Here is a 12632-nt window from a genome sequence, read left to right on the forward strand (position 1 = left end):
CGTCTGCTAAATAAACAAATAATAATAATAATAATAATATTGCAGGAAGAGAGATTTGAGACGAAGGCCCGCTGAACAGCAGCTGTGTTCCAGTGTGATTATGGTTGCAACAATGAAATCCCTGCTGAATTTAAACCGTTCCGAGTGTGATTCAGCGCAGATCCTGAGTGACTGAATGCGTTAAATACTCTTGCACAGCCTAATCATCCTCGCGTGGAGGTATAGCGAATCTCACCGCAGCGCCTTAATGGGAGGAAAGTGGAACCAGTTACTGGCATGACGGGTTTGCAGATCTTTTTTTTAACGGTATAAAATTCCAGCTGCTGACAGAGCCCACAATACCAGCCCCCGCTGACCCTCGCATTTAGAAACGTCCTGCTGCCCGTGCTGCAGAACACGGCTTTCCTTTCTTGCAATGAAGTTGCGAGATCAGCGGAAAGTCGGACCGCCACCAGCTCAGCACATTCCTGACGCTCACAGCCACGACACGAGGCTTTTTCGTTTCCACGAATTGTCCCGACGCCACGCTGATATTTGATCTGCACGGTATCCGCGTCGCTGTCTGCTATTACACGCTGGAGAGCTGTTGCTGCTGCATCCATTGTTTGTTTGCTAACAGTCGATCCTTGTATCACGCGCTTTCTATTCGAGACAAATTGCAGTTTTATACGTTTTAAGAATTCTGTATTTTCTGTCTGCCGTGTTACTGCAATGGGAACTGTAATGTCCCTCCATGTTTTAGGATGGGGGTAGCTTTTTCATCCTAGATATTAAAATACTGATGCCTAGGAATGCGTGTTGTGGTCGATGCAGCTCGCTTAATCACTGCGTGATTTTTTTTTTTATTATTATTTTGGTTTAGGTCAGTATTCAAATGGGAGGTTCCATTGAAATGTATTATTATTTTTTTCCCGTGGAGAATGATCTGAATCTTGAAAGTACAGTAAATTAAAACCCGTTAATTTCTCAGAATGATGACGTGTGCGCTCGGGTTTCTGTCCATTGCTGTTGGTTAGCTTGATTTTTTTAAAGCTTTTTTTTTTTTTTTTTTTTTTTTTTTTGTGAAGTTGTGTGCAGTATCCTCCACTCCTGTAACAGGAATTGAACTGGAGCTCTCTTCTCCTCCTCCCAGGAGCTCACTTCTCCTCTTCTCCCTGGAGCTCACTTCTTCTCCTCCTCCCAGGAGCTCACTTCTCCTCTTCTCCCTGGAGCTCACTTCTTCTCTTCTCCCTGGAGCTCTCTTCTTCTCTTCTCCCTGGAACTCACTTCTCTCCTCCCTGGAGCTCTCTTCTCATCTCCACCCTGGAGCTGTCTCCTTCTCTTCTCCCTGGAGCTCACTTCTCAGTTTCTTAACAGATGCAGTTGAAACGCTGACATCTCCCACCTGGTGAGCTTGAGGCAGTCCACCAGGGAGCAGTAGACTGTCGACATGCACTGCGGAGCACCTGGCCAGAAAAAAATAAGTTGGTTGGGTGGTGGTATTGGAGGGTGCCCAGAGAGAGAAAGAATTTCAGCGTGCTGTCGCAGGTCAGGATGGACCCTACAGTAAGAAGTGAAGGGGGAGTGTTCTGACCACCACCAGGCCTGACTCCTCTTCCGTGCCCGGCTTCACTCGGCACTGCACGCAGTCTGGTGGGTTTATATTTTGCTGGCTTGTCCCAGATCCCAGACCCCTGGTGTTCTCCGTTCCCATGGCAGCGTGGGGAGTCACGCGGCCGGATCGCTGACATTCCTGGGACTGGTTCAATGAGGACGATTGTTCGGCGGACTCTGTTTAATCTCGGAGCGTGTGACCAGCCTGGGGGGGGAATTAAAATAGGCTCTGCCCAGCAACACAGTGGGGAATTAAGAAGAGGGTTGTGTCATTGGCCTCCAATGTTAAACTGGAAGGCTGCTGTTCTGTCTGTTCTGGTATTCATCATCACTGCTGAGTGAATACCATACCAGTCTGTTGAAATGAGAGGTTTGACTTGATGATAACTGGTCCCCTTCTCAAACTCAAAATAACCCTGAGCAGACCAGGGCAAGGTTATATTAAACTGGAATTAATTCAAAGGAATCTGTTGGGAATTGAAGGAACTAAGAGGCTGATTTGCAACACCTTAACTGTAGACCTACCTGGCAAAGGAGGGAGGGGGGGAGGGGGCTGCCCTATAGTGCCACACTCCAACCCTCTGTGCATTGGGGCTCACAGAGAGCTCAGAGGTGGCGTGCTTTAGAAAGGAAACTACACGATGAGGAGGAGAGCAGTGAAAATGTAAGTGACGCTAACAGAAGAGCAGGAGGTCTGGATTTTTAAAATGTTTGAAAGCACTCAATACTGAGCCCCAAACCAGGGTAGTGCTTTTACTGGTCTCTTTCTCTCTCTCCGCAGCGTGCACAGCTCCTGTACCTCTCATGCACACACAGAGAGGCTCGCAGTGTGCACAGCTCCTGTACCCCTCATGCACACACAGAGAGGCCCGCAGTGTGCTCAGCTCCTGTACCCCTCATGCACACACACAGGCCCGCAGTGTGCACAGCTCCTGTACCCCTCATGCACACACAGAGAGGCTCGCAGTGTGCACAGCTCCTGTACCCCTCATGCACACACAGAGGCTCGCAGCGTGCACAGCTCCTGTACCCCTCATGCACACACAGAGAGGCTTGCAGTGTGCACAGCTCCTGTACCCCTCACACACACACACACAGAGAGGCTCGCAGTGTGCACAGCTCCTGTACCCCTCACACACACACAGAGAGGCTCGCAGTGTGCACAGCTCCTGTACCTCTCATGCACACACAGAGAGAGGCTCGCAGTGTGCACAGCTCCTGTACCCCTCATGCACACACAGAGAGGCTCGCAGTGTGCACAGCTCCTGTACCCCTCATGCACACACAGAGAGGCTCGCAGTGTGCACAGCTCCTGTACCCCTCATGCACACACAGAGAGGCTCGCAGTGTGCACAGCTCCTGTACCCCTCATGCACACGCAGAGAGGCTCGCAGTGTGCACAGCTCCTGTACCCCTCACGCACACACAGAGACCTGCAGCATGCACAGCTCCTGTACTCCTGTCCCTCACGCACACACAGAGGGGCCCGCACTGTGCACTGCGCAGCTGCAATGTGTCAGTGTGCCAGGCAGCACCGGCTCCACAATGGACAGTTATATCGGCAGCAAGAAAACTCTATTGTTCTCATTGAGAGGGCAGCAGTACAGAGAATCAAAGACCCCTGTGTGTGTGTGTGTGTGTGTGCGTGTGCGTGCGTGCGTGAGCGTCTCTGTGTGTGCGTCTGTGTGTGTGTGTGCGTGCGTGTGTGTGTGTGTGCGTGCGTGCGTGCGTGCGTGCGTCTCTGTGTGTGTGTGTGCGTGCGTGTGTGTGCGCACAATCTTGTAATCATGTTACTTGCCATCAGCATCTGTCTTGTCTGTCTCACACATAAGAAGCAAACGGAGGTGTTGATTACATGGCTGTAGTTTTGTAGAGCCTCCTTGCTGGCTTTCGCGTTGTTTTAAAGCACTTTCAATTTTTAACAGCGTTGTAATAGACGCTCTCTATTAGATCATTGGGGGGGGGGGGGGTAACTTCAGTAAAATCGGAGCAAAACTATTGAGGGGTTTTTCAAATACACTAGCGCCTTGCAGGAGGAGATTCAAAGAAAGGAGATTAAGAGAATATAAGAGCCTTCCTATCATACTGTACCAGCACAGAGCAGAGGGAGGCTGTCCAGAGAGTATAAGAGCCTCCCTATCTCTCTATACCAGCACAGCGGGAGGCTGTCCAGAGAGTATAAGAGCTTCCCTATCTCTCTCTATACCAGCACAGAGCAGAGGGAGGCTGTTCAGAGAGTATAAGAGCTTCCCTATCTCTCTATACCAGCACAGAGCAGAGGGAGGCTGTCCAGAGAGTATAAGAGCCTCCCTATCTCTCTATACCAGCACAGAGCAGAGGGAGGCTGTTCAGAGAGTATAAGAGCCTCCCTATCTCTCTCTATACCAGCACAGAGCAGAGGGAGGCTGTTCAGAGAGTATAAGAGCCTCCCTATCTCTATATCAGCACAGAGCAGAGGGAGGCTGTTCAGAGAGTATAAGAGCCTTCCTATCTCTATATCAGCACAGAGCAGAGGGAGGCTGTTCAGAGAGTATAAGAGCCTCCCTATCTCTCTATACCAGCACAGAGCAGAGGGAGGCTGTTCAGAGAGTATAAGATTATTCTCGAGGTGGAGGAATGGCATTCTTTGTATTTCTAATATAACCCAGTTAATAAAAGGATTATTGCACTGATATCCAAGTAATACCTGTTGATCTTTTTTTTTTTTATAATACAACTCTGAGCCATAGCAGTTCTGGAATTATGATACTGTCTCCTTGACAACCGGCTGAATCACCATAGCAACCAGCTGGGTGGATCTCCTGGAATGAGTTTGCGGGCTCTCTCTCTCTCTTCTTGTAAAGCCTCTTTCTTGATGAGTCGAGAGAGGGTTATGGAGCAAGGGAGGTGATGAGTCTCTCTCCCCCACATCCATCCTGCTAACTTCACAGGCTTGCTGCATCAGCAATTAACTTAGAGAGCGTGCTCTAGAACAGACCCATGTGGTACTATACAAACCTAGCGGACTCGCTGCCTAACTCATTTATTAATGAACAGTAATGTTAATATTAATGCTGTTGTCAATACTGCCTCTATTACTACTAATACCAATGTTTAAGAATGTGCCAGGGTAGTGTCCAGCAGGCTGTGGCTGTGCGGGGAGCCTCGGTGTTGGGGGGAGCAGTCAGTGAGCACGGGGAGGGCAGGATGTGTCGTTCTGTTCACTTTTGAACTGCAGTGCTCGCTAATGAAAAGCAACACTGTTCATTACTGTTCATTGTTCCGAACTGTGGCCACAGAGACAATGCAGCTCTGAGGGCGAGGGGACAGGCTGTGACACAGAGAGGGAGAGGGAGCACTGGAAAGTGTGTGTGTGGGGGAGGGGGGCGCACATTCTATACTGTACACACCAGAGCCCCAGTGTCAGACTGATCTACACTGCACACACCAGAGCCCCAGTGTCAGACTGATCTACACTGCACACACCAGAGCCCCAGTGTCAGACTGATCTACACTGCACACACCAGAGCCCCAGTGTCAGACTGATCTACACTATATGCATTTGACCCTCCCTCAGCTCCCAGTAGCTTGCCCCCTGTCATTCCCAGCGCCTCCAGTCCTGTGTGTTTGTGTCTCCTGCCCAGCTCAGCCCTGTAATTAGCCTCATTTACTGCGCTCTGCTAATCAATTAGACAGCCTCAGTGCTAATTAAATTAGATTACTGAGGCTCTGCGCTTCACTCTGAACTGGGAATCTGCGAGTCAGACGGAGGAAAATACAAACCAATCACATGCATGCGCGCACACACACACACACACACAGATGGATACAGACACATAGACAGGCCCACACACAGATATAGAGAGAGAGGGGGAAAGAGAGAAGGGACAGGAAGGAACTGTGAGAGTGGGCTGGAGGGCGGGAGGGACAGGCACTTAAAAGAGATCACTCTCTGTTGCACACACTTCATGTTTACATTCCTACAGAAGCAAACCGCTGGCGATGCAAGCAGAGCCGATGACTCGGTTTGCTGTCAGTAGCGGAGTGGTTTGTTTGCCTGGGAGATATGCAGCTGTAAAACACGCAGAGACACACAAGGCTGGGCTCCCCTGCGCTTCGGACAAACTTCTGTTCCAGTGTTTGTTTAAGGCTTGATTTAGGTTCTTCCCATGCAGCTCCTGAGAAGCAGCACCTGCACTCAATTAGGATGTTCTGGATACAGGACTGGCGCTGATCCCCTTCCTGGGCTGGGCGTGCTCTTCAAGAGAAAGGATGAAGACATTCAACAGAGGAATCCTTTCAACAGACACACCCAGTGCTGGAGGAGCGGTGCTGGTTCAGAGCAGGCAGGGCAGAGTTAAACCTGAGAAAAGTACCATTGCAAAAGCGTAGCAAAGTGTAGTACAGCATAGCAAATGCATGATAAAGCATAGGGAGAGTTTTATATATAAAACATGGCAAACTGTGGTAAACTTGTAAATGCATAATATAACCATGGGAAAAGCATGGGAACACTGCAAAAACACAGAGTGCACATTTAGTATGGTGAACTTTTATAAGGAAAGCGGCGCTCTGTGTTCATTTGTCGAAAACCTCACAGAACCCTAATCATGTTCAGGCATATATCATGACATTTATTCATTTAATAACCCTCACAGCACCGCAGCTGAACCCCAAACCCTCACAGCACTGCAGCTGAACCCCTAACCCTCACAGCACCCACTAGACCACACTGCCTCCCTCCCCCTCCCAGTCCCTCTGCTCTCATCACTAGACCACACTGCCTCCTTCCTCCCTCTCTCTCTTGTGCGCTCCCCATGCCTCTCTGCCACTCCTCTCCCTTCATCTCTTCTCCCTCTCTGCCGCTCCTCTCCCTTCATCTCTTCTCCCTCTCTCTCTCGCTCCCCATGCCTCTGTCCCGCTCCTCTCCCTTCATCTCTTCTCCTCTCTCTCTCGCTCCCCATGCCTCTGTCCCGCTCCTCTCCCTTCATCTCTTCTCCTCTCACTCTTGCTCCCCATGACTCTCTCCCACTCCTCTCCCTTCATCTCTTCTCCCTCTCTCTCGCTCCCCATGACTATCTCCCACTCCTCTCCCTTAATCTCTTCTCCCTCTCTCTCTCGCTCCCCATGCCTCTCTCCCGCTCCTCTCCCTTCATCTCTTCTCCTCTCTCTCTCTCGCTCCCCATGCCTCTCTCCTGCTCCTCTCCCTTCATCTCTTCTCCTCTCTCTTCCCCGGTGGTGTTTGAGTCTGCAGTATGCTTAGCTGGCATTCCACAGACATGTGTCTGCCCCCTCTCTTGGATTAGTGTTTAATGTGTTGCTGCTTTCATCCTTCCTAATGGTATCAATAATAATACATCCCACATGAGTCTGAGGCCACATGTGTCTCGGGGGCAGGGGGATCACATTCCACATTCAACAAGTTGCCAACAGATTAGCAGAGAAGTACAGAGCTGTGTAGTGAGAAGTACAGAGCTGTGCAGTGAGAAGTACAGAGCTGTGTAGTGAGAAGTACAGAGCTGTGTAGTGAGAAGTACAGAGCTGTGCAGTGAGAAGTACAGAGCTGTGCAGTGAGAAGTACAGAGCTGTGCAGTGAGAAGTACAGAGCTGTGCAGTGAGAAGTACAGAGCTGTGCAGTGAGAAGTACAGAGCTGCTGTGAGAAGTACAGAGCTGTGTAGTGAGAAGTACAGAGCTGTGTAGTGAGAAGTACAGAGCTGTGTAGTGAGAAGTACAGAGCTGTGTAGTGAGAAGTACAGAGCTGTGTAGTGAGAAGTACAGAGCTGTGCAGTGAGAAGTACAGAGCTGTGTAGTGAGAAGTACAGAGCTGTGTAGTGAGAAGTACAGAGCTGTGTAGTGAGAAGTACAGAGCTGCTGTGAGAAGTACAGAGCTGTGCAGTGAGAAGTACAGAGGTCTGTAGTGAGAAGTACAGAGCTGTGCAGTGAGAAGTACAGAGCTGTGCAGTGAGAAGTACAGAGCTGTGCAGTGAGAAGTACAGAGCTGCTGTGAGAAGTACAGAGCTGTGTAGTGAGAAGTACAGAGCTGTGTAGTGAGAAGTACAGAGCTGTGTAGTGAGAAGTACAGAGCTGCTGTGAGAAGTACAGAGCTGTGCAGTGAGAAGTACAGAGGTCTGTAGTGAGAAGTACAGAGCTGTGTAGTGAGAAGTACAGAGCTGCTGTGAGAAGTACAGAGGTCTGTAGTGAGAAGTACAGAGCTGTGTAGTGAGAAGTACAGAGCTGTGCAGTGAGAAGTACAGAGCTGTGTAGTGAGAAGTACAGAGCTGTGCAGTGAGAAGTACAGAGCTGTGTAGTGAGAAGTACAGAGCTGTGCAGTGAGAAGTACAGAGCTGTGCAGTGAGAAGTACAGAGCTCTGTAGTGAGAAGTACAGAGCTGCTGTGAGAAGTACAGAGCTGTGCAGTGAGGAGTACAGAGCTGTGCAGTGAGAAGTACAGAGCTGTGTAAGTTGTCTTGTGTTTTAGAATGGCTACCTGGATTGTGATCCCAGCATGCAGCACTAATCTATGTAATCATGAAAAGGGAAAATGCTTTTTCTTTGAGTAATTAAATCCTTTACTCCAGTCTTTAATACACTCCTATTTTTAAAGTCTCAACACAGCCCCAGTACTTTGTGTTCTGATTCCCCTCCCAGCAGTTTCGTGGGTCTGGTATGTGTGACCTGTGTTTGCCCGGGACACCCCGCTGTTATCTCTGGGAGGGGGCTCCCCCGGGTCCCCTTTGCTGAATGTTTGGTATTTACAAATGAAATCTCCATGGAAACCAGACAGGAGTGCTCCCAACATCCCAGCAACGGAACTCAACAAACCCCAGAGTACTGCAGCCGCCCCCCCAGCATGAACCTTCACCCCAATAAACTGAGAGGACAGGGGACACAGAGCAGCTAACCAGCTCCAGCACTGAAGATAGCTGAGGAGAGTGAGTGTGAGTGTAAGGGAATGGGAGAGAGGCAGTGTGGGCTACAGCTCAGAGCTGGGGGGCAGTGTAGAGTCTGGCTACCTGTCTTTCATTAGTTGTGCTTTTCTTGAGTTTGTGTTTGCAGAGCTGTGATCTCCCCGCCTCCCCCTCCAGCTGGCTCACACAGTTGCTTTACATTAGACACAGAGGCCCCAGAGGTTTTATAACAGTGTTGAGAAGCATTCCACACAGCCTAGAGGAAACCTGCACACCTCGCTGTGAAGAGAATGCAGTTGCTTTTGTCGAGAGGCTGGGTGTTTACAGCATTCACTTTCACTTTGTAACTCTAGAGCCATTACCACACAGCATGGTTGCAGGAGATCTGTATTTGTTGTGTTAATCAAGGTACTAATGATAAAAGATGTGAAGATTACATGCTGTTTATTTGACATTATCACCAGAGTCTTAAAAACTCATGTCCCAAACTGCATGTAGGATCCTACTTGTAACACAAGTCAGTTTAACAGGGCGGAGGCTGGGCTCGAACCGGCGACCCCACACACTGCGAGTGAGCACCTTAACCACTGTGCAAAAGAGCCGGGCTCGTTTGCATTTGTGGTGTTAGAGCTTTGAGCTTCATGTAACGTCCCTGACAGGGAACAGAATCTGTACTGGAAGCGCATCACACAACACTGCAGTTACATCTGTCTTACCTGAGGTATCGCCAGGGAGCCCAAGGTTAGTGCTAATCGGACGACAGTGTTCGGGCTTCTCCAAGTCAAAGGGAAAACAAAGTCAACAAAAAGAACAACGGTTCAATGGGGCCGGGGGCTGGCGAGAATGCTCTTGTGATAATGAGAGGTAAGACAGTGTGGCTGCTAGACCCGTACCCATCAACAGCATTTCAGAGGAGTGTGGAGCAGATCTCACAGCTCTGTGCAGTGATTGTGTCTCCCGCTGCTCTCCGCTCGCAGTGTAAATATCATTCTATTGAGAGCAGCCAGTCTGGGATCACAGGAACACGCTCAGGTGACGAGGTGCTATTAGGGGGAGCAGCGAAGTGATAAATGATCTGATGTAACACAATCCGTGGGAATAGGGGAAGAGACTGTGTGTGTAACACACTTCTTCCTGTGAGACTGGAGACCAAAGTGTGTGTGTGTGTGAGCGCGTGTGTTTGTTTCTGTGTTTGAGTCAGTGTCTATCTGTGTATGTCTGTGTGTGTATAGTGTCTGTGCTTGTTTGTCTGTCTGAGTGTGTGTGTGTGTTTGTGTGTGTACTGTTCCTCACTTTCCTAGAAAATCTGCTTTGATAAAGAACAAAACTAAAAGTGCTAACGAGTTATGTTTTCCTCCACTTAGAGCTGTGTGTGTGTGTGTGTGTGTGTGTGTGTGTGTGTGTGTGTGTGTGTGTGTGGCGGGTTTGTGTGCCAATGGGGGTCAATGCACTGTCTTCAGAAAGCAAGCAAGATGTTTGTGTGTCTGCAAACCCAGAGATGAATTTCCCTTTAAGAACCGTGCTAGCATCACAGTTACAACACAAAATCAAAATCCCACACAGAGAAAATGCAACTTCAGCAACCGGGATAAAATCCCAGGTTCTCCGTTACCACCATACCCCTCAGCCATGCAATGAAGCACGGTGGCACTGCTGAGTGGGACAGTGTGACGAGGGCTTGCACAGGCTGTGGCTGTGGGGCTCTGCCCTCTGGGACAGTGCGATGCACGGTCAGGCAGTGGTTAAGCATGGGGAATCAGGAGTCAGTGACCTTGCTGACAGCTCACAGCTTAACAGTGAAAACACTGTGCTGCAGCTTGGTGTGAACAGGATCTGTACATCAGGGCAATGCTGCTTTGAGAGCCTCTACAAATCATTGCATTCAGACTCTGTCAGACTGCGTCGGTGAGGTCAGTGCCGGACGGACAGTAGTCTTTAACAATGAATCTACCCTAACCCTAATCTAGTTCTCCCTGCCTGTGTCCCTGGGCTCCCTGTCACTGAACACACGGTTCCCTTGAGAGAGGCCGTGATGATCACACTCACACAGGCAGCCAGGGTCACCGCTTGGGGCACGTCACCCTCATTGCTTCACAGGCAATCAGCTCTGGAGATTGAAATTGACTGGCTGATAAATTAGCAGCCAGGGGCTGCTTCTGGGATGAATGTCAAACCAGGGATAATCGGAGAGTGTGTGCGTGAGAGAGATGGGGAGAGAGAAAGAGAGAGAGAGAGGGGGGAAGGGAGGATAGAGGGAGAGGGGGGAAGGGATGATAGAGAAGGAGAGAGAGAGAGAGGGGAAGGGATGATAGAGAAGGAGAGAGAGAGAGAGGGGAAGGGATGATAGAGAGGGAGAGAGAGAGAGGGGGGAGGGAGGATAGAGAGGCAGAGACAGAGAGAGAGGGACATGCCAAGGAAGGTTCTACAGTAATGATGTAAACTGGTGATATTTAGATGCACAGCTGTTTACATCAATTGAATAAACCCTTCTAACTCAGGAATGCATATACATAAATACAGCTCTATACAGTATAGAAGCTGTGTCTGGGCTCCCTGGTTATATATAGCCCTGTCACAGAGCTGCGGCCCGTGCCAGCCGCCCCGAGGTTTATTCGGGGGTGTTGTTTGGTGGAGCTGGGACAGCCGGCAGCTTTGTGCCTCCACATCAAGTCTGCCCAGAGAGAGAGAGAGAGAGAGAGGGAGAGAGAGGCTTGTTGCTACAGTGATCAGCACTAACTGTCCTACTCAGCACTAACAGCAGCAATTCACAGCATTGTCTGTGTGGGTGTGGGTTTTAAACTTAGTTCTATTTAAAGGGGTACGCACAGTGCTTGCTCCTTCAGTCTCTGATCTGCTTTTACTCATCTCCAGTTAAATCAGAGAGTATTAGTGATATTAAAAAGCTGTTTGATTTGAGTTTGTGTCTGTTTAAATATTTTCAATAAGTTTTCAGATATAGTGAATCTGGTAATGATTCAGCAGCGTGGTTGTGCAGAATGTCAATAGCAGTCCCACACTGCCATGGCACTGCATGTGACTGCCTGGGACACCCGATTAAACAGAGGTGCGAGAAACGCGATTCAATCATACTGATGCAATGAGGATTGGAGGTGATTTTCCTAAAGGAACCACTTTATTCTTTGGATTTGCATAACGTTTTATTATTTGTCTGTGTTTCTTATCCCATGCTAAGCGTTTGTATGTTCCTGTCAGTTGTTCATGTTGTAACAACAGGCAGGCTGGTTTGAGATCAGTTCATTGCGGCTACAAGCCTTGTGCCAAAGGTGCCCCGTCTGACCCTTTTTACTTGCAGTTTAGAAGATGTTTTACAGGAAAAACATGTCTGGTGATAGAATACATTGAAAACAGGTAATCTGTCAACAAATCTGTACGGAAACTTTCGTCATGTTTTCTTTTTTTTTTTTTAATATTTAAAAACTGTACAAGATTAGCCCCAGAATGGAGACTGGACTTCAGCATGACTAGCTGTCTTGTGAGGCACTTCCCACAGAACACAGGAGCAGAACGGCCCAATGACAGCCAAGGTAATGAAAACTCCCCTCCAGCCACACCCACATGGTCAGACCCTCCTCAGGGCTGAGGGAGGGTGGGGCCTCGTCTTCAAAGGCCCCACCCCTCATGCTGTGGTTTGTGAGTTGCACAGCTGCTGCCACACCCCTCTATGGAACCCCAGTTTGAGAAGTTTAGTATAGTGTATGACAGTACCTAGGACTTCTGTTCATCTGTGTTTTAAAAAGTACACTCCTAGGGTTTTGATGTGTGGAGGCACCCATAGAACTGCATCTTAGTCACAAGTCAGCACTAACCACAAGCCCTCACTGCATCCCAGTCCATCTGCTTAAATCACTTGGCCACACTGCCTCCCAGTCTCTCTTCCTTGCCACTAGATCACATGTAAAATATAACACTGCCCCTTTAAGAATCTCCACTCACTCTCTGTTTACATAACAGTGGGGGGCCATCCCAATACCGCGGAGGAGACACAGTAGGTAATTCCCAAAATTCACACTCTCGGTTGTATTGTAAGCCTACACATACACTCAAATGCATATTATATATAGCTTAATTGTATAATAACCTGATTGTGGTATTTATTTTATTTTTATTAGAAAGGTGTGTTTTGGAGTCTGC

The sequence above is a fragment of the Acipenser ruthenus genome, chromosome 18 (genome assembly GCF_902713425.1).
Source record: "Acipenser ruthenus chromosome 18, fAciRut3.2 maternal haplotype, whole genome shotgun sequence".
NCBI classification, from domain to species: domain Eukaryota; kingdom Metazoa; phylum Chordata; class Actinopteri; order Acipenseriformes; family Acipenseridae; genus Acipenser; species Acipenser ruthenus.